Here is a 19,393-nt window from a genome sequence, read left to right on the forward strand (position 1 = left end):
TGCAAAGCTAATGGTCATGTGTTGGCCTGCTGGACCCACCCCTCATTCACTCCCATTGGCTGGAGGATCACGCCAACTCTCCTATTGGTCTGAAGCTGTGTCAATCAGCCAGGCCCCATTGTGACATGAGTGTTGGGATCCTTCCAGGTGTATCAGAGGCTGAGGGGTGACCTCAGAGAGGTTTATAAAATCATGAGGGGCATGGGTAGGATAAATAGACAAGGTCATTTCCCTGGGGTCGGCGAGTCGAGAATGAGAGGGTGTAGGTTTAAGGTGAGAGGGGAAGAATTTAAAATGGATCTGAGGGGCATTTTTTTTCCCCCACTGAGGTTGGTGCATGTATGGAGTCTTCTGTCAGGAAGTGGAGGATGTTGGTACAATTATACCATTTGGCATCTGGATGGGTATATGTATAGGAAGGGTGTAGAGTGATACGTGCCAAGTGTTTGCAAAAGGGACAAGATTAGATTGGGATATCTGGTCAGAATGGTTCAGTTTAACCAAAGGGTTTTGTTTTCATGCTGTACATCTCTACGGCTCTGCCCTGTGATGAGCTTCATCATTCACAGTGAATGGGTCAGTATCACAGAGGACAGGGGCTGAGGGCTATTCAGCCCATTGGGGCTGTACTTTCTCCCTCTGGAGATGGTACCAGTCAGTCCCAACTCACCTCCCATTTGGACAGAGCCCTCCAAATCCTTCCTTAAAAATGTTAAATTTCAAATTTGTTTTGACAATAATTACTGAATCTGCATCCAGCTGTTGGTCAAACTGTTCCAGATGCTCAGAACTTAGTGAGTAAAATAATCTTCACATTTTTCTTTGCATTATTTGCCAGTTACCTGAAAATAGTTACTAAAAATTGTGACGTTAAAAATTTCTCACTCTGTCTCTCTGTAAATGAAATACCCTGGAAACAAATCAACTCCTGGTCGAAATCACTGCTTAACCTTCTCAGCTCCAAGGAGAATTGTCAGACCTTCTGCTAACTCTCCATAAAAGAGAAACCTATCTTAATTTTAATTTATTAGTGCCATAGAGATGTACAGCACAGAAACAGACCCTTCAGTCCAACTTGTCCATGCTGACCAGATATCCTAAATTAATCTCGGCCCATATGCCAACAGTTGGCCCATATCCTTCGAAACCTTTCCCAATCACATATCCAATGAGATGCCTTTTAAATATTGTAACTGTACCAGCCTCCACACTTTCTCTGGCAGCTCATTCCATACACATACTACGTTCAGCTTGAAACTTTGCCCCTAATATCCCTTTTCAATCTTTTCCCTCATGCCTGTGCTTTCTAGTTTTGGACTCACCTAAACAGGAATACGACCCTGGCTGTTTACCCTATCCATGTCCCTCACGATTTTATCAAACTCTACGGTCACCTCTCAGCATCCGATTCTCCAGTGAAACAGCCTCAGTCTATTCAGCCTCTCCCTATAGCTCAATCCCTCAACCCTGGCAATATCTATGCATTATTTCTGAATCCTTTCAAGTTTAACAATATCATTTCGATAGCAGGGAGAGCAGGACTGAAAGCAGAATTCCAGAAGTGGCTGAATGAATGTCCTGTACAGCCGCAAAATGACGTCACAACTCCTGTACTCAATGCACTGACCAATAAAGGCAAGTACACCAAACACTTTCTTCACTACCCTGCCTATCTATGATTCCACTTTCAAGGAACTATGAACCTGCACTCCAAGATCTCTTTGTTCAGCAACAATCACCAGGACCTTCCCATTAAGTGTAGAAATCCTGTCCTGATTTGCTTTTCCAAAATGCAGAACCTCATGTTTATCTAAATTAAACTTCATTTGCCACTCCTCAGCACATTTGATTGGAGTCTCATTGTACTCTCGGGTAACTTTGCTGTCTACTGCACCTCCAATTTTGGTGTCTATTGTAAACCTACTAACCATACCTCCTATATTCACATAGAAATCATTTATATAAATGGCAAAAAGCAGTGGACCCAGTACACAGCCTGACAGCATATTGGTCATCACAGGCTTCCAGTCCAAAAAGTTTCCTCCACTCTGACACTGACTTCTCAGCAAGGTTAGTGCTCATGGCATACAGGGAGAACTAACCATTTGGATACAGAACTGGCTCTTTACACTGGAGGCCTGTGACTAGTGGACTGTTACAAGGATCACTCCTGGATCCACTACCTTTCATCATTTATATCAATGACTTGGATGTGAACATCGGAGGTATAGTTAGTGAGATGACACCAAATCTGGAGGTGTAGTGGACAGTGATAAACAGTACCTCAGAGTACAATGGGATCTTGATCAGATGGGTTAATGGGCTGAGGATTGGCATTTTGGAAACTCACATCTTAGCAGGTCTTATACACTTAATGGTAAGGTCCTGGTGAGTGTTACTGAACAAAGAATCCTTGGAGTGCAGGTAGATAGGATAGTGAAGGCGGCATTTGGTATGCTTTCCTTTATCGGACAAAGTATTGAGTACAGGAGTTGTGAGGTCATGTTGTGGCTGTACAGGACATTGGTTAGGCCAATTTTGGAACGTTGTGTACAAATCTGGTCTCCCTCCTATGGGAAGGATGTTGTGAAACTTGAAAGGGTTCAGAAAAGATTTACAAGACCTTTGCCAGGGTTGGAGGATTTGAGTTAGGCTGGGGGGTTGAATAGAGGTTGAATAGATTGGGGCTGTTTTCCCTGCAGCGTCGGAGGCTGAGAGGTGATCTTATCTATGTACATAAAAACCTGAGATGGATTGATATGATAAATAGACAAAGTCTTTTCCCTGGCGTGGGGGTTCCCAGCACAAGAGGGCATAGGTTTATGGTATGAGGGGAAAGACTTTAAAGAGACTTGAGAGACAACGATTTCACACAGAGGGTGGGACGTGCATGGAATGAGCTGTCAGAGGAAGTGGTGGAGGCCATTACAATTGCAACAGTTAAAAGGCATCTTCATGTGTATATGAATAGGAAGGATATGGGCCGGGTGCTGACAGGGGGGACTAGATTACATTGGGATATCTGATCAGCATGTCCTGGTTGGACCGACGGGTCTCTGTTTCTGTGCTGTCCATCTATGAATGTTTGACCTTCCAGCCAATTCCGTATCCAAACAGCTAGTTCTGACAGAATTCTATGGTATTGAACCTGCTAACCAGTGTGTTATGTGAAACCTTGTGTCTTTCTCAAGTCCAAGGTACTCATTTCAATGCACAAAGCTATGCTGACTCTCCCTAATATTTTCTTGCTTTTCCAATGACATGTAAATCCTGTCCCTAAGAATCCCTTCCAACAACTTCTTTGCCACTGACTTCAGGCTCACCGGTCTATAGTTCCCTGGCTTTTCCTTACCACCTTTCTCAAATAATGGGACAAATCCTCCAGCACCTCACATGTGGCGATCAATGATACAAATATCATAGCGAGGGGCCCAGCAAAAGCTTCTCTAATTACCCACAAAGTTCTGGGATATACCTGATTAAATTCCAGGGATTTATCAACTTTTATGCATTTTAAGACATCCAGTACCACCTCCTCTGCAATATGCACACTCGCCAAGTTATCAATATTTATTTCTCCAACTTCTCTAACTTCCATATCCCCTTTCAGTAAAAACTGACATGAAATAATTACAGAATCTCTCCCACCTCCTGCTGTTCCATAGACAGTCTTGTGATCTTTGAGGGTCGCTATTCGCTGCCTAGTTATTCTTTTGTCTTTAGTGTATTTGTAGAATCTCTTTGGATTCTCCTTAAACCTTTTTCCCAAAGCTATCTCATGTCCCCTTTTTCGCCTCCTGGTTTCCCGCGAGTATACTCCTACTGCCCTTATAGTCCTCTCGGGATTCACACAAACACAGTGCGGTCTGTACCTGCCATATCCTTCCTTCATTTTCTTGACCAGAGCCTCAGTTTCTCAGGTTATGCAGCATTCTCGATGCCTCCCAGCCTTGGCCTTAACAGGAACATACTGTCTGTGTACTCTCATTGTTGCAGGCCTATGGAGGATGTGGCAGATGATGACAGAGAAACAATCATTATCAGTAAAGAGGTAGTGTTGGGAAAGCGAACAACTCATCCTTATCTCTGTAATTCCTCTCTAGCCTCAGAACTACCACTATCTCTGCATCAAAGACATCTCAATCTCTGCAACATCCTCCAATCTCTAATCTCCTCCAGTCTCAACACACTCTCTATCTTTAATCTTGTCCACCCTCTCAAATCTCAGTGATGTGCCTTTCTTTAATTCCAGCCTTCAAGATAACCCATTTTTATTTCAGATTCATGCACCCAGAGATCCACAATGTCCCGCTTAACCTCTGTCACATTTTCCTCCAAAAAACATTATTTAATCACGTATCATCTATTCTAATATCGCCTTCTCTGACCTGGTTTCTATTGTGGCTTGTCATATTCCTATATTGCGCGTTTGTGGTCTACATGACAGAAAACGGTTTTGTGGTCCATTGGATTTATGCTGTAAAGAAATCTCCCAGCTAACGATTTTAATCCCATTTTCCAACACAGAGCCCATAGACCTGTCAGCCTTGGCCTTGCAAGTGTGTTCCTAAATAGATTTTAAATGCCTTCAGGATTTCTGTCTCTCACTCTCTTCCAGACAGTGAGGTTTAATGCAACTGTTGCTCGATGCTATCACCCACAGGGTTCAGAGCAGCACGGTTAGTGCGAACCAGAGATCGCCCATTGGGAAGGTTGGCAGGGTCCCTGACAGGGGGCACTGGAGATTTACCAGGATGGTTCAAGGAATGGGGGATTTTAGTTGCAGAATTTGTGGGCCTTTTTTAACATTAATTGTTCACGTGACATGTGTGTTGCTAATATACATCAAGAATAACCATCCGCAATTAATGGACTCTCCTTTTCAACCTCTCCCCTTGCCTGCGCTGTGGTAATATTCAGGTTAACCACTACCAGACATCTCTCTCTAATGAGAGAGCAGTCCTGTGGTCGGGTAGGACAATGCTGACTTGATCTTTTACACAGTGATGCCACTGTGCCTCTAGGGTGGGGAGAGGGAATGCTGAAGGTGGTGGATGGGAAATCACTCGGGTACAGTACTTTATCCTGGAGGATGTTCACTTTCTTTAATATTGTTGGGGGGGGGGGGGTGCACTGATGCAGGCAAGTGGAGAATGTTCCAACACAACCCTGATGTGTACCTTATAGAGAGCAAACAGACATTGGGGAATCAGGAGTTTGGGGAACCTGAGGTGTTCTCCTTGTAGCAAAAGAAATTTGGGGAGCTGTGACAAAGTGGTTTACAAAAGTTACGCATTATTATAATAAACCTTAGATCCTTCAGCTCATTATACAAGGATTCCAGGACACATGTTGAAGATTTGGGAAGATCTATTGAAAGGATGGTTTGATTCAAAGGAGAACTTTTATTCAAAGGAGAACTTTTATTCAGCAAATGGTATTGATCTGGAACACAATACTCTCACACAATACGAATATCCAGGTCCTGATGAATGGAATAATTCTGTCAGAGTTTGGCGTTACAATGACTGAGATTACCATCTGAATATCTGCCTGTAATACAAGTTTATAAAATCCGTCACTGTCAGTTCAAGTTTGAAACTCATACAATCCCCTCCTCCTGGCCCAGGATGACTGTACACATTACCCCTAGTGGAGGTCAGCAGGCTCTTCAAGGGAAAATCTATGTGGGTTCCTATGAATGTCCACCTTGGAACTTCATGTGACTGAATATGGGACAGAATGTTCCAAGATTCAGTGAGATGTGGAGAGCAGAATTTGCTTCCGTTTCTTTCCTTCCATTCTGCTGCTGAGCCTCCTCAATAAGACATGGGGTGTGAAAGGCTCATGCACCTTGATGGGCAAGTTATCTCCATTCTGACCAATGGGCAACAAGCTCCTCCCAGTCATGAAATAGAGTATCCCTGAAAGATAGCAACTGCGCATGCTTCCCACTGCCCAGTGCTCACAGTACATGTTTCGAATAATGAGGGGGGAAATCTCCTAGAAAAGGCATAACAGGAAAGTTCCAAAAGGATTATAAACAGTTTACAGAGAGATATTCACAGGAAACTTGGGCAACAAGTTGGCAAATAGAGTATAACTTGGGATAAACTGTAGAAAGCTGCATCACAAAGGGACTGGGGGAAAATGAGCAGGAAACAGAAAGCGAGCACACAGTTACAACAGGGAATCAGGAAAGGGAATGGAATACTGTCCCTTATTGCAAAGAGTTTGCAATATAAGAGTTTGGAGTATATACCTTAGGGCAACTAAACAAATGACAAGTGAGACCACATCTGGAGTAACGTGAACAGATTTGGTCACTTTAGTTCATGAAATAGAGCAGTTTATTGGAGGCATTTCAGAGAAGATCCATTGGGATGATCCCTGTTTTGAAGGGATTATCCTGTAAGCAAAGGGTGAATAAGTTGGGAATCTACTCACTGGACTTTGGAAGAATGAGAGGTGATCTCTTTGAAACATACAGGATTCTGTCAAGGTTTGACAGGGTAAATATGGAGAGGATGTGTCCCATTACGGTGAGTCTTGAACCAGATTCTGGATCAGTCGCGGAATCAAGGGCTCTGTTTCAGATTTCTCAAGTTAAAGGCAACACCGACACAGGTTAGGGTTTCAGTAGCAATGGAGCTGGAGTGAGAAGGAGATAAGCAACGTTTTAGAGATTGGAATTCCTGGTGTTTGTGATTGTGTAGATGTCTGATCAGAAGGTCACCTTGGGGTCAGATATGAGAGGAATATTGTGAAGAATGTAGTTCTGCCTCAGACACTTCCCAGTGAGAGGGAGGGACACAGCAGTAAGGGAAATGAATTTGGAATAGCAACTGAAGGCAATGGGTTTAACAATGACAGTGTGTCATTGGAGTGAATTGCAGCTAATCAAAGCGAGGTAAGCAGTTTGATAACTGAGTAATCGTGGAGTAATGGAGAGGGATGATGGGGAGGGAGAGCTGGGCATCGTCAGTGTACATATGAAACCTAACACGGTGCTTTTGGGCGATGTTACCTCCTGGCAGTGTGGAGGTGAGAAACAGGAGGGACCAAGGATAGACCCTGGAGGGACACCAAATACAAGGAATTCAGAAAGGAAACAGAGAGTGGAGACGGAGCAGGATTTTCCAACGATGGTGAGGTCAAATATTAGGTTTTAGCAGAATGGGAGAGAAGGACATAACCAGAAAAAACAGACAGACAGATCATGGAACAATATCTGTGAAATGCAAGTTGGGGGGGGGGGGTGACCGTGGTGGAGGGAGGGAGGGCGGTGACAAGCAGGAGGATGAGACAGATTTGGAATGTCCATGATTTAGCTACACGAGGGTAAATGGTCAAGAGGACCTCTAATAAGGCTTGACAAGGGACTCGAGGAAATGCAAGTTTAGGACTAAAATGAGGAGCACTCTTGTGAGGCAGTTTGGCTCGGTGGGCTAGTGGAGAGGGAGGAAAGAAGCAGAGGCAGCTGATCGGATTGTCTCAATGTTATTGACAGAGAAACCCCATGTGCTCCTCACTCTTGTTGTTGGAGGGGAGGATGGAGGAGACAGGATAATGGACAGTGTTTTTATGTCCAAAACAATAAACAAAACCTGTGATAGTGATTATGAAAATAAGTGATCAAACTGTCGTATTTATCATTTATCAAGAATATTAAAATATGCAACTGAAGTTCAGGTTTGAATCCCAAATCGGTAGAGGGTAGCTCTGAATTCAAGAAAAAAATAACTGGAATGAAGAATCTACTGTTTGCCATGGAACCATTGGGGATGTTTTTCTGCTATCGACAATGTCCTTGAGGGAAAGAAACCCGACAGTGGCCCATCAAGTCACTCATTGTATTAATCACTGCACAGTCTCAACAAAGGAATGAAACTGGATGGACCACATTACATCTACCAATGCACTGGAAAATACAACCACACAATCAGCCCTCTTGACCCTGCAACCTCCGCCTCACTGTGGGCCAACAACAGCAGCAGAACTGTACTCCAGCCCAATCTGAAATCTCATGGCCTGATATCCCCCACTTAACCATTTACATCAAGCCAGGGGAATCAACCCTGGTTCAATGGTGAATGCAGGAGGGCATGTAAGGAACAGTACAAGGCATACCTAAAAGTTAGGTGCCAACCTGGTGCAGCTACCAAACCTGCAAGCCAAACAGCACAAGCAACACCAAATAGAACTAAGTGATCCCATAACCAACAGATTAGATTGGAGTTCTGCAGTTTTGCCACACCAAGTAAAGAATAGTGATGGACAATTAAACAACTCACTGGAGGAACCATCACAGATATATCCACCCTTACTGATGGAGGGGTCTCACACATTCATGCAACAGATAAGAGGACAGCATTAGCAGCGATTTTCAGCCAGCAGTGCCAAGTGGATGAGCCTTCTCCATTGGTCCCTGCCATCACAGATATGAATCGACTTGGTTGAAAACTCATTTCCAATCAGATCAAGAAATGGATAAGCAGTGTAAAGGTATGGGCCCTGCCAATATTCTGGCAATAATACTGTTGGCTGTGCTCCAGAACCTGCTGCCCACCAAGGCAAGTACTGTTCCAGTACTGGCACCTACCGACTTTGTGGAACATTGCTCAGGGATGTTCCAACACAACAACACAGGGCAGATCCAACTCAGCCAATTGCCCTCCATCAGTCCACACTCGCTCAGCAGTGAGGTGATGGAAGGTGTCATCAACAGTGCTGTCACGCAGCTGCTCAGCAATAACCTGCTCAGCGATGCCCAGTTTGGGTTCTGCCAGGGCCACTCAGTTCCTGAGCTTGTTACAGACTTGATTCACAAACTGACAAACAGCTGAATGAGGTGAGGATGACAGGTCAGCCCCCCTCCAAGACCACTATTTCGACTTCAGTCATATCACCTGACCTCACCACAGTCTCAGCTCATTTGCTGAAACTCTCATTCATTCCTTTTGTTGACTCTAGATTTCATTATCTAAACCCACTCCTGGCCAGCATCACATTCACCCTCCCGATAATCTCAAGAATATTGAAAACTCTACTGCCGAAGTGCTCACTTGTACCAAAACTTGCTGATCAATCAAAAGACTCGCAACAAGTTATTTTCGCTCCTTTGAATTAATTCCTGGCTGTAATCATTCCTATCTCCCTGCACCACACACCTTTACATATCTCAATAACTCATTTTAGTCCAGACTCTCAATGATGTGTTTATTTTTGAGTTCTCCTGTGTGAATATTTCTATAGACTCCAAGGGAACATGGTCTGGAATCCCCACTCTAACTCTCTAAGATCTACTTTCTTACTTCAAGGCATTCTTGAAAAACTGCTTATTTGGCATTGGTTTTGGTCACTGGACACAATATTCTCCATCTGTAACCTTATGTCAAAACTTCTCAATAATATTTTTGTGAAATTAAAACCATGATGATTTGTACAGATATCTTCTACTCTTCAATATCGCTGAGTGAATAATCTGTAACGTCTCTTACCCAACCACGTTGTGGGAGCACCTTCACCATACAAACTGCAGCAGTACAAGGAAGTCAAACATCACCCTCTCCACAGGCAACAAGGCTTTGGCATTGATCGCTGGTTTCTGTGGAAGGAGAAATACACAGTTGATGTTTCAGGGAGTACAACATGAATTACAGGGAATGAAAATGGTGCAGAATTTGACTGTCAGAAATGGAAGGAAAATCCACTCGCTTATTGGAAAAAAGAATTCTTGACTGTCAAAGATATTGTGGAAAAAAGTAACCTGATAATGGAACATCATACGGTCAGGAGCCGGGCAGCAGTGGACAATTCATTTACATTCCTGAAGAAGGGCTTATGCCCGAAACATTGATACTCCTGCTCCTCGGATGCTGCCTGGCCTGCTGTGTTTTTCCAACTCTACATTTTTCAATTCATTTTCAAAACAGCTGTGAAAGTAATTGTAAAATACTATACAGAGCAAAAATATACCCATGAGAGATTGAGGAAGCTCGATAATGAACAAGTGGACATCAGAGAACCCAGAGATGAACCAGGGCAGAGTTCACTTTTATGATCCCACAGTCAAAGATGTCTAGCACAGAAACAGACTTCTTCGGTCCAACCTATGCCAACCAGATATCCTAATCTAATCTACCTTCATTAAATCCTTTTTGCCACTCCTCATCTGATCAATATCCCACTGTACTCTGAGATAACCTTCTTCATTGTCCACAATACCTCCAATTTTGGTGTCACCTGCAAACTTACTAACTAAACGGCCTCTATTCATATCCAAATCATTTAAATGAATTACGAAACAAATCCAGAAAAAAGTCCATTTCTCTGGGTTTGAATGTGCTGTGTGTAAATCCTGCCCTATGACTCTTTTTACCAGGGAAGGCTGCACATACATCCCTCTGATCTTTGCCCCCTACAAAGCTGGCGGCCGCGCACGTGTCCAGTGAATCATTGCCCCGAATAAAGATGGCGGCGCTCACTCGGGCCGATTACTCAACGAGGCATTTTCCCGTTTACTTCAAACATGAGACTGAAAGTTTCAAATTAGTATTTTCCGATGTGTACCAAATGATTGTAAAACCTCTCAGACCATACCAACACCATTTTCCTCCCACTAACGGCTGTTTATTTCTTTCCTTACCGACAGCTCTCCGCACATCCATCCCCAACATCCGCGCCGACCGCGAGGATGATCACGTGGTATAGTCTAGTCCCGCTCCTCATTCACTGATTGACCTGAGGACCATCTGCCCCACCAGGTCCTCCAGCTCTACCCCTGCCTTTCCATTGGTCCACCACTGGCATCATTAACCCGGGATATAAACGATGACTGCAGATGCTGGAAATCAGATTCTGGATTAGTGGTGCTGGAAGAGCACAGCAGTTCAGGCAGCATCCAAGGTGCTTCAAAATCGACGTTTCGGGCAAAAGCCCGAATAAAGGCAGTGAGCCTGAAGCGTGGAGAGATAAGCTAGAGGAGGGTGGGGAGAAAGTAGCATAGAGCACAATGGGTGAGTAGAGGAGGGGATGAAGGTGATCGGTCAGGGAGGAGAGGGTGGAGTGGATAGGTGGAACAGGATATAGGCAGGTAGGACAAGTCATGGGGACACTGCTGAGCTGGAAGTTTGGAACGAGAGTGAGGTGGGGGAAGGGGAAATGAGGAAACTGTTGAAGTCCACATTGATGCCCTGGGGTTGAAGCGTTCCGAGGCGGAAGATGAGGCGTTCTTCCTCCAGGCGTCTGATGGTGAGGGAGCGGGGTTGAAGGAGGCCCAGGACCTCCATGTCCTCAGCAGAGTGGTAGGGGAAGTTGAAAAGTTGGGCCACGGCGCGGTGTGGTTGATTGGTGCGGGTGTCTCGGAGATATTCCCTAAAGTGCTCTGCTAGGAGGTGCCCAGTCTCTCCAATGTAGATGAGACCACATCGGGAGCAACGGATACAATAAATGATATTGGTGGATGTGCAAGTAAAACTTTGGATGTGGAAGGCTCCTTTAGGGCCTTGGATAGAGTAGGGGAGGTGGTGTGGGTGCAGGTTTTACAGTTCCTGCGGTGGCAGGGGTAAGTGTCAGGATGGGAGGGTGGGTTGTAGGGGGGGCATGGACCTGACCAGGTAGTCACGGAGGGAACGGTCTTTGCAGAAGGCCCAAAGAGGTGGGGAGGGAAATATATCCCTGGTGGTGGGGTGTGTTTGGAGGTGGCGGAAATGTCGGTGGATGATTTGGTTTATGCAAAGGTTGGTAGGATGGAAGGTGAGCACCAGGGGCATTCTGTCATTTTTATGGTTGGAGGGGTGGGGTCTGAGGGCTTATGGTCTGCGGGATGTGGATGAGATGCATTGGAGGGCATCTTTAATCACGTGGGAAGGGAAATTACGGTCTCTAAAGAAGGAGGCCATCTGGTGTGTTCTGTGGTGGAACCGGTCCTCCTGGGATCAGATATGGTGGAGGCGGAGGAATTAGGAATATGGGATGGCATTTTTGCAAGAGGTAGGGTGGGAAGAAGTATAATCCAGGTAGCTGTGGGAGTTGGTGGGTCTGTAAAAAATGTCAGTGTCAAGTCGGTAGTCATTAATGGAGATCGAGAGGTCCAGGAAGGGGAGGGAGGTGTCAGAGGTGGTCCAGGTAAATTTAAGGTCAGGGTGGAATGTGTTGGTGAAGTTGATGAATTGCTCAACCCGGGCCCGATTGTTGGCTAGAGCATGCGCACTGCTTCATGACTTTTGTTGCTGTTTATCAGTTACAAGAGTGAGGGACAAAGTTAAAAATCACACAACCACCTGATGAAGAAGCAGCAAAGCTCGTACTTTCAAATGAACCCATTAGACTATAACATGGTGTTCTGTGAATTTGAATTTTGTCCATCATAATCCAACACCAGCACCTCTAAGGTAAAAACAATGACTGCAGATGCTGGAAACTAGATTCTGGATTAGTGGTGATGTAAGAGCACAGCAGTTCAGGCAGCATCCGAGGAGCAGTAAAATCGACGTTTCAGGCAAAAGCCCTTCATTAGGAATAAAGGCAGAGAACCTGAAGCGTGGAGAGATAAGCTCGAGGAGGGTGGGGGTGGGGAGAAAGTAGCATAGAGTACAATAGTTGAGTGGGGCAGGGGATGAAGGTGATGGGTCGGGGGGAGGGTGGAGTGGATAGGTGGAAAAGAAGATAGGCAAGTAGGACAAGTCAAGGGGACACTGCTGAGCTGGAAGTTTGTAAATAGGGTGAGGTGTGGGAAGGGGAAATGAGGAAACTGTTGAAGTCCACATTTCAACCCCAGGGCAACAATGTGGACTTCAACAGTTTCCTCATTTCCCCTTCCCACACCTCACCCTAGTTCCAAAATTCCGGCTCAGCACTGTCCCCTTGACTTGTCCTACCTGCCTATCTTCTTTTCCTCCTATCCACTCCACCCTCCTCCCTGAACTATCACCTTCATACCCTTCCCCACTCACCTATTGTACTCTATGCTACTTGCTCCCCACCCTCTTCTCGCTTATCTCTCCACACTTCAGGCTCTCTGCCTTTATTCCTGATGGAGGGCTTTTGCCCGAAACGTCGATTTTACTGCTCCTCAGATGCTGCCTGAAATACTGTGCTCTTCCAGCACCACTAATCCAGAACCAGCACTTCCAAGTCGAGTGAGGGAGGAATGCATAACGTAACATAAGAACTAGGAACAGGAGAAGGCCGTCCTGCCCTTTGAGCCTGCTCTGCCATTCAATGTGACCATGGCTGATCATTTCGTGGATGCAGAACCATTTACTCACGTTCTCACCGTATCCCTTAATTAATTATTTCTTTTTTAAAAAACCTACCTTAGCTTTATAAATGTTTACTGAACTAGCATCAACTACTTCCCTGGGCAATGAATTCTGTAGAGGTCAAGAAGTTCCTTTTCAATTCAGTCTTAAATTTGCTGCCTCTAATCTTGAGATGATCCCTCTTGTGCTAGCTTCACCTGCCAGTGGCAACATCCTCTCTACTTCTATTTTATCCATTCCATTCATTATTTTATATTTTTCCATTCTTCTGAATTCCAATGAATATATTACCAATCTACTGTTAAGCCAAACCCCTCAACTCCGGAAACAACCTAATTAACCTCCTCCTTATCGATGGGACGGGGCAAATATAATGCGATTCAGCAAGAATTAGGATGCATAGAATGGGGTCGCAAAATGCAGGGGATGCAGACTATTGAAATCTGGAGCTGGTTTAATGAACAGATATTACATGTCCTTGACAGGTATGTCCCTATAAGGCAGGAATGAAGTGATAAGGTAAGGGAACCATGGTTTACTGTGGAAATTGCATCTCTTGTTCAGAAGAAGAACGAGGCTTATGTGTTGATGAGGCAAGATGGAACAGATGAGGCAATGGAGAGTTACATATCAGATAGGAAGGATTTAAAGAGAGAGTTAAGAGCAAAGAGAGGACACAAGCAGTCTTTAGTGAATAGAATAAAGGAGAACCCTAAAGCTTTCTATAGGTATGTGAGAAACAAAAGCGTAGGGTAGGAATATGGCCAGTCAAAGACAGAAGTGGGAAGTTCAGTGTGGACCCTGTGGAGACCGGTGAGGTGCTAAATGAACATTTCTCATCAGTTTTCACTCAGGAAAAGGAGAATATTGTAAAGGAGAAGAGGTACAACATATTAGACTAGAAAGGATCGAGGTTAGTTACGATCAGGTGTTATCAATTCCAGAAAGTAGACAAGTCCCCTGGGCTGGATGGGATTTATCTGAGGATTCTCTGGGAAGCGAGGGAGGAGATAACAGAGACTTTGGCTTTGATATTTGAGTCGTCTTTCTCTACAGGTTTGGTACTAGAGGACTGAAGGATTGCAAATGTTGTTCCCTTGATTCCAAGGGCAATGGAGATGATCCAGGTAATTATAGACCAGTGAGCCTTACTTCTGTTGTAGGAAAGGTTTTGGAAAGGATTATAAGAGAAAAGATTTATAATCAACGAGCAAACAACAATTTGATTTCAGATAGTCAACATGGTTTCGTCAAGGGCAGGTCATGTCTCACAAACCTCTGAGTTTTTTGAGAAGGTGACCAAGCATGTAGATGAGGGTAGGGCAGTTGACATGATATACATGGTCTTCAGTAAAGCCTTTGATAGGGTTCCACATGGTAGGCTGTTGGAGAAAATGCAGAGACATGAAATGGAGAGTAATTTAGCAGTTTGGATTCGAAACTGGCTTTCTGAAAGAAGGCAGCGAGTGGTGGCTGATGGAAAATATTCAGCCTGGACTCAGGTTAGTAGTGGTGTGTCACAAGGATCTGTTTTGGCACCACTGCTGTTTGTTATTTTTATAAATGACGTAGATGCAGGCATGGGTGGCTGGATCAGTTAACTTGCAAACGACACTAAATTCCGTGGAGTGGACAGTATGGAAGAATGTTACAGATTGCAGGGGGACTTGGATAAACTGCAGAATTATGCTGAGAGGTGACAAATGGAGTTAAATGCAGCTAAATGTGAGGTGATACCGTTGAGAAGAATAACAGGAAGGCAGAGTACTGGGTTAATGGAAAGATTCTTGGTAGGGTGGATGTGCAGAGGGATGGTGGAGTCCATGAACATAGATGCCTGAAAGTTGCCACCCAGGTGGATAGTACTGTTAAGGCAGTATACGGTGTGTTAGGTTTCATTCATAGAGGGATTGAGTTCCGGAGCTGCAATATCATGCTGCAACTAAACAAAATGCTGGTGCGGCCATACTTGGAATATTGTGTGCAGTTCTAGTGCCCATAATACGAGAAGGATGTGAAAGCATTTGAAAAAGTGCAGAGGAGATTTACCAGGATGTTGCCTGGTCTGGATGGAAGGTCTTATGAGGAAAGGTTGAGCGACTTGAACCTGTTCTCATTGGCAAGAAGTGACTAAGAGGGGATTTGATAGAGACATACAAGATGATCAGAGGATTAGATAGGGTATACAGTGAAAGTCTTTTTCCTAGGATGATGACGCTAGCATGTATGTACAACTACAAATTGAGGGGTGATAGATTTAAACACGTCAGAGGCAGGGTCTTTACTCAGAGAGTGGTTAGGGTATGGAATGCACTACCTGCTAATGTGGCTAACTCAGCCACATGAGGGAAATTTAAACAATCCTTTACTTAAGCACATGGGTGATTTTGGGATAGTGTAGGGGGACGAGCTGAGAATGATTCATAGGTCGGCGCAACATCAAGGACCGAAGGGCCTGTTCTGCCCTGTATTGTTCTATGACTATCGTGCTACAAGAGATTTCTGCTGTCTTAAACAGAGTGATGGATCTTGTATTGTGGCCTTACAAAATGTCAGCGATCTCTGCCAACAATGTACGAGGTATAGTCAGTTCAATAATATGATGCTGCAACAGGAGCGGAAGAGGTAACTCCATGCAAAACCCTACACTTTCTCACCTATTTTCCCCTCCAAAACTGAGGAAATTCTACAAAAGCACCTCCATATCCCACCACAACACTTTGCCCCACAATCGTGGTATCTGACTGTGCACAAGGAGGAGTGCAACAGTATGTATTGGGACCCAATGGGGCCCTGAAACACTTGGTAAAGACTGAAATCTTCTGAGCATTGAGAGCCCCACCACATTGTATTTATTTTCTATATTTTTTTCCTCTGTTCCTGACTTCCCTTGTTTTTCCTAATGAACCTGTTCAAAGTAGTTATTAAACACACCTGCACTAGCTGTGAATTGAACTCAAGCCTCTCGATCCAAGATTCGGGATATTTTCACTGCATCACAAGACATCGACTCTAACTTCCCTTGTCCCTTATTGTTTCTTGTGCTGAGCCTGCTGAGTCACGCCTGAATCAAGTCTGCAATTGGGAGGAAGGGGCGGAACTGATGACCGAGCAGCGGCCGGTCCTCCAACCAAAAGTGAGTGAGGATCGGGGCCAAAGCATTCTCGCAGAGTAAACGCTTGAAAATTGGTCAGAAAGCAAACTGTTTTGCAGGATTGATAATTCTCATTAACATAGTGGAGCATTAAACCTCTCTCAAAAATCTATGTGAAATTTTAACAAATAGTGCTACATATTTGCACATTTCGAGTAAGAAACCTCTTTTCAAGTCCCAGAACAATTGTTAATTTACATACCTGGCCGGAATGGTTAAATTGAGGCGACCAGTCTATTTACATGCTAGATAGCGCCATGACTATAACTCGACAGAGCAATTATTAATGACTAGTATTTCCCCCATGATTCTGTGCAGGTATGAATATTCTCTGTAAACTCATTGATAACTTCAGACGCACGCGTCGTTTGCTTTCTATGTGGAGCATGCGCAGTGTCACATTGACCAGGACAGAGAAACATGGAGCTGCTTTCTCCGGCAGCGGCTGCGATCGGCTTCAAAGAGCGGCGCTTAGAGCCGGTGTGTGGGAGCCTCGCTGGGAGAAAGGAGTGGAGAAAATTCACAAGTCCCAAGTAAAGGTTAAAAACCCCGAAAAAGACCCTTCAGGTCCGGGTCAGGAGGTGGCGGTCTCTGATCAGGGAAGAGGCCCATGATCACGGCCGCCATTTGTTTGAGGGAAGAGGGAGCACGGGCCTGAGGGCCGCCATCTTAAGAAGGTCAAGGTGCAGGAGGGCGGGGCTCCTGGGGTCTGTAGAACAATCAGAGGAAAGAGAAGACCCATTGTTATTGATTAATTCCACGAAGAGAATGTAAGGACTGCAGATGCTGGAGAACAGAGCTGCAAATTTGTTGCTGGAAAAGTGCAGCAGGTCAGGCAGCATCCAAGGTTTAGGATTCCTGAAGAAGGGCTTATGCCCGAAACGTCGATTCTCCTGTTCCTTAGATGCTGCCTGACCTGCTGCGCTTTTCCAGCAATTAATTCCACGAACACAGATTCACTGGGCGATCCTGCAGGAATATCCTCTCTCAGTCCTGCTGTGATGTTTCACCCAATCAGAACCAGCAGCTCTCCTCCTTTCTCAGCTCCCCTTCTGTCCTTCCTGCAGCATCTGTCCCCTGGAACATTGAGCTGCCTGTCCTGTCCCTCCCTCAGCTGTTGTTCTGTAATACCTGCGATATCCCAGTCCCATCTTAGATTATTTCACTAAAGACAGGAATGCACTCGATGGATATTTCTTAACATCAGCAATTATTTAATACTCACTTATGGGTTTTAAATCTAATCTTTTTTGAAACATTTCATTCACATCCCAACATTTGCAATGGTGGGATTTAAACCTGTGTCCAGAGAACATTTGCTGAGTTTCTGGATTAATTGTCTCACAATAATGCCATTAGGCCGTCATTCCGCCTGCTCACAGGTTGCGCATTCCACTGCAATATGAATCAAAACCCTTTATTCCTGCACAATTGTTTGATCCTGCACTCTGGTGATATGACTCAGTATCTCTCCATGTGGTATCCCTCACTGTGTGGGTCTAATTGCTGCTTCTGTCAGCGCCTCTCACTTTTGCAGCTACTCCAGATCCTGAGCCAACAGAATTCTCTACTCCAGAGAGATGAGGCAGTACAGGCCAGGATTGGAGACTGGGATTTTCCAGATCTCTGTGGGGCTCAATGCCATTCTACATGTGTAACCCTCACAGCATCAGTCTAATTTCCTATTCTGCCTATTTCTCTGTCTTCTACAGGTACTCAGGGAGTTCATGACTCAATAGACTTGCCAACTGCTGGTTGGGAAGATGGTTGGTTTGGCAGAGAGATAAAGGTCAGGGAGGTTGGTACCCTTCAATAAATCCTGCCGCCAGGTAAGATCTTTCCAGGGCACAGAGCAGAGAGCAAGGAGAGGGCTCCAAACATCAGCTAATAAGACATGACATAAATATAGTACTGGAGGGTGAGTACAGTCCAGACCCACACCAGGCTCAGTCACCACCTTTACTTTAAGTTTGGTTTTGTACTGAGACAGCATCAAGAGTTCCCAATTTTCAATCCAGGCATGTGCTGTCTTGGTGAGCATCAGGACAACAGAGGGGAAAGCAGGCCTCCCACGAGATGGTGTTAATGATTCCTGGGATCTTCCTGTTCCCTATTCCCTCTCCAACACTGTTTCTATGGATTGTCTTGTGGACCAGTGTCTTCAATCATTCTAACTCCTATAACAGTTCCTATCTCTGTCATCTCCTCCCCCTCACCAATTATTTCACATATTTGAAACCTCCAGTCCAGATGACCATCCGTATCGCTGTAACTTGCTTCAGTCTCTACAACATGCCTTGTCTCGATAGTCTCCTCCTCCGATAACTGGAGACATCGGGTCTGTTTCTGTGCGGCATGGCTCTTCGGCTGAGGTTTCCAAAATGGAATGTGTCACATTTGCCTGTGTTTGGTCCATGTCCCTTGAAATCTTCTCCTCTCCATGTACCTGTCCAAGTATCTTTTCATGTTTTAATTGTACTTGTTTTTACCATTTCCTCTGGCAGCTCATTCCATCTATGCACCATCCTCTGTGGATAATGTTGCCCCTCAGCTCCCTCTTTAAATACTTGCTCTGTCACCTCACGTTTATGCCTCTAGCTTTGGACTCACCTACCCTTGGCAATTCACCTTACTTAGGCCCTACATGGTTTCATAAACCTTTATAAAGTCACCCCATGGCCTCCTCTGCTGAGGAGAAATATTGACGACAATGTTACAAATAACTCCAACTCATGTACTCAATGCTCTGACCAATGAAGACAAGTGTGCCAAATGCTGCTTTCCCCACCACTCTGTCCACCTGTGATGGCACTTCCAACTAACCATGTTACTGCACCCCTTGGTCTCTCCCTGTTTGACAACACTGTCCAGGGCCCGACCATTAACTGTATTAGTCCTCCCTGGTTTGACTTAATTAAATCCAGCACCTGAATTAAATTCCATCTTTCATTCCTTGGCCCACGAGCCCAGTTGA

General features: G+C 44.8%; 1 long non-coding RNA gene across 3 annotated transcripts; it reads right to left on the reverse strand.

Annotated features, from left to right (window-relative positions):
- Nucleotides 1-3,915: 3,915 nt before the first annotated feature.
- Nucleotides 3,916-16,292, reverse strand: LOC140492398 (uncharacterized). 3 transcript variants are annotated; one of them, XR_011963553.1, is made up of 3 exons: nt 16,200-16,292; nt 9,501-9,607; nt 3,916-3,998 (listed from the first exon to the last, which is right to left on the reverse strand). It is a non-coding gene; the product is annotated as an uncharacterized lncRNA (long non-coding RNA). The 3 variants fall into 3 exon arrangements; XR_011963554.1 differs by lacking the exon at nt 16,200-16,292 and adding an exon at nt 10,649-10,695; XR_011963552.1 differs by lacking the exon at nt 16,200-16,292 and adding an exon at nt 9,770-9,877.
- Nucleotides 16,293-19,393: the final 3,101 nt, after the last annotated feature.

Source organism: Chiloscyllium punctatum, chromosome 21 (genome assembly GCF_047496795.1).
Source record: "Chiloscyllium punctatum isolate Juve2018m chromosome 21, sChiPun1.3, whole genome shotgun sequence".
Lineage (NCBI taxonomy): Eukaryota > Metazoa > Chordata > Chondrichthyes > Orectolobiformes > Hemiscylliidae > Chiloscyllium > Chiloscyllium punctatum.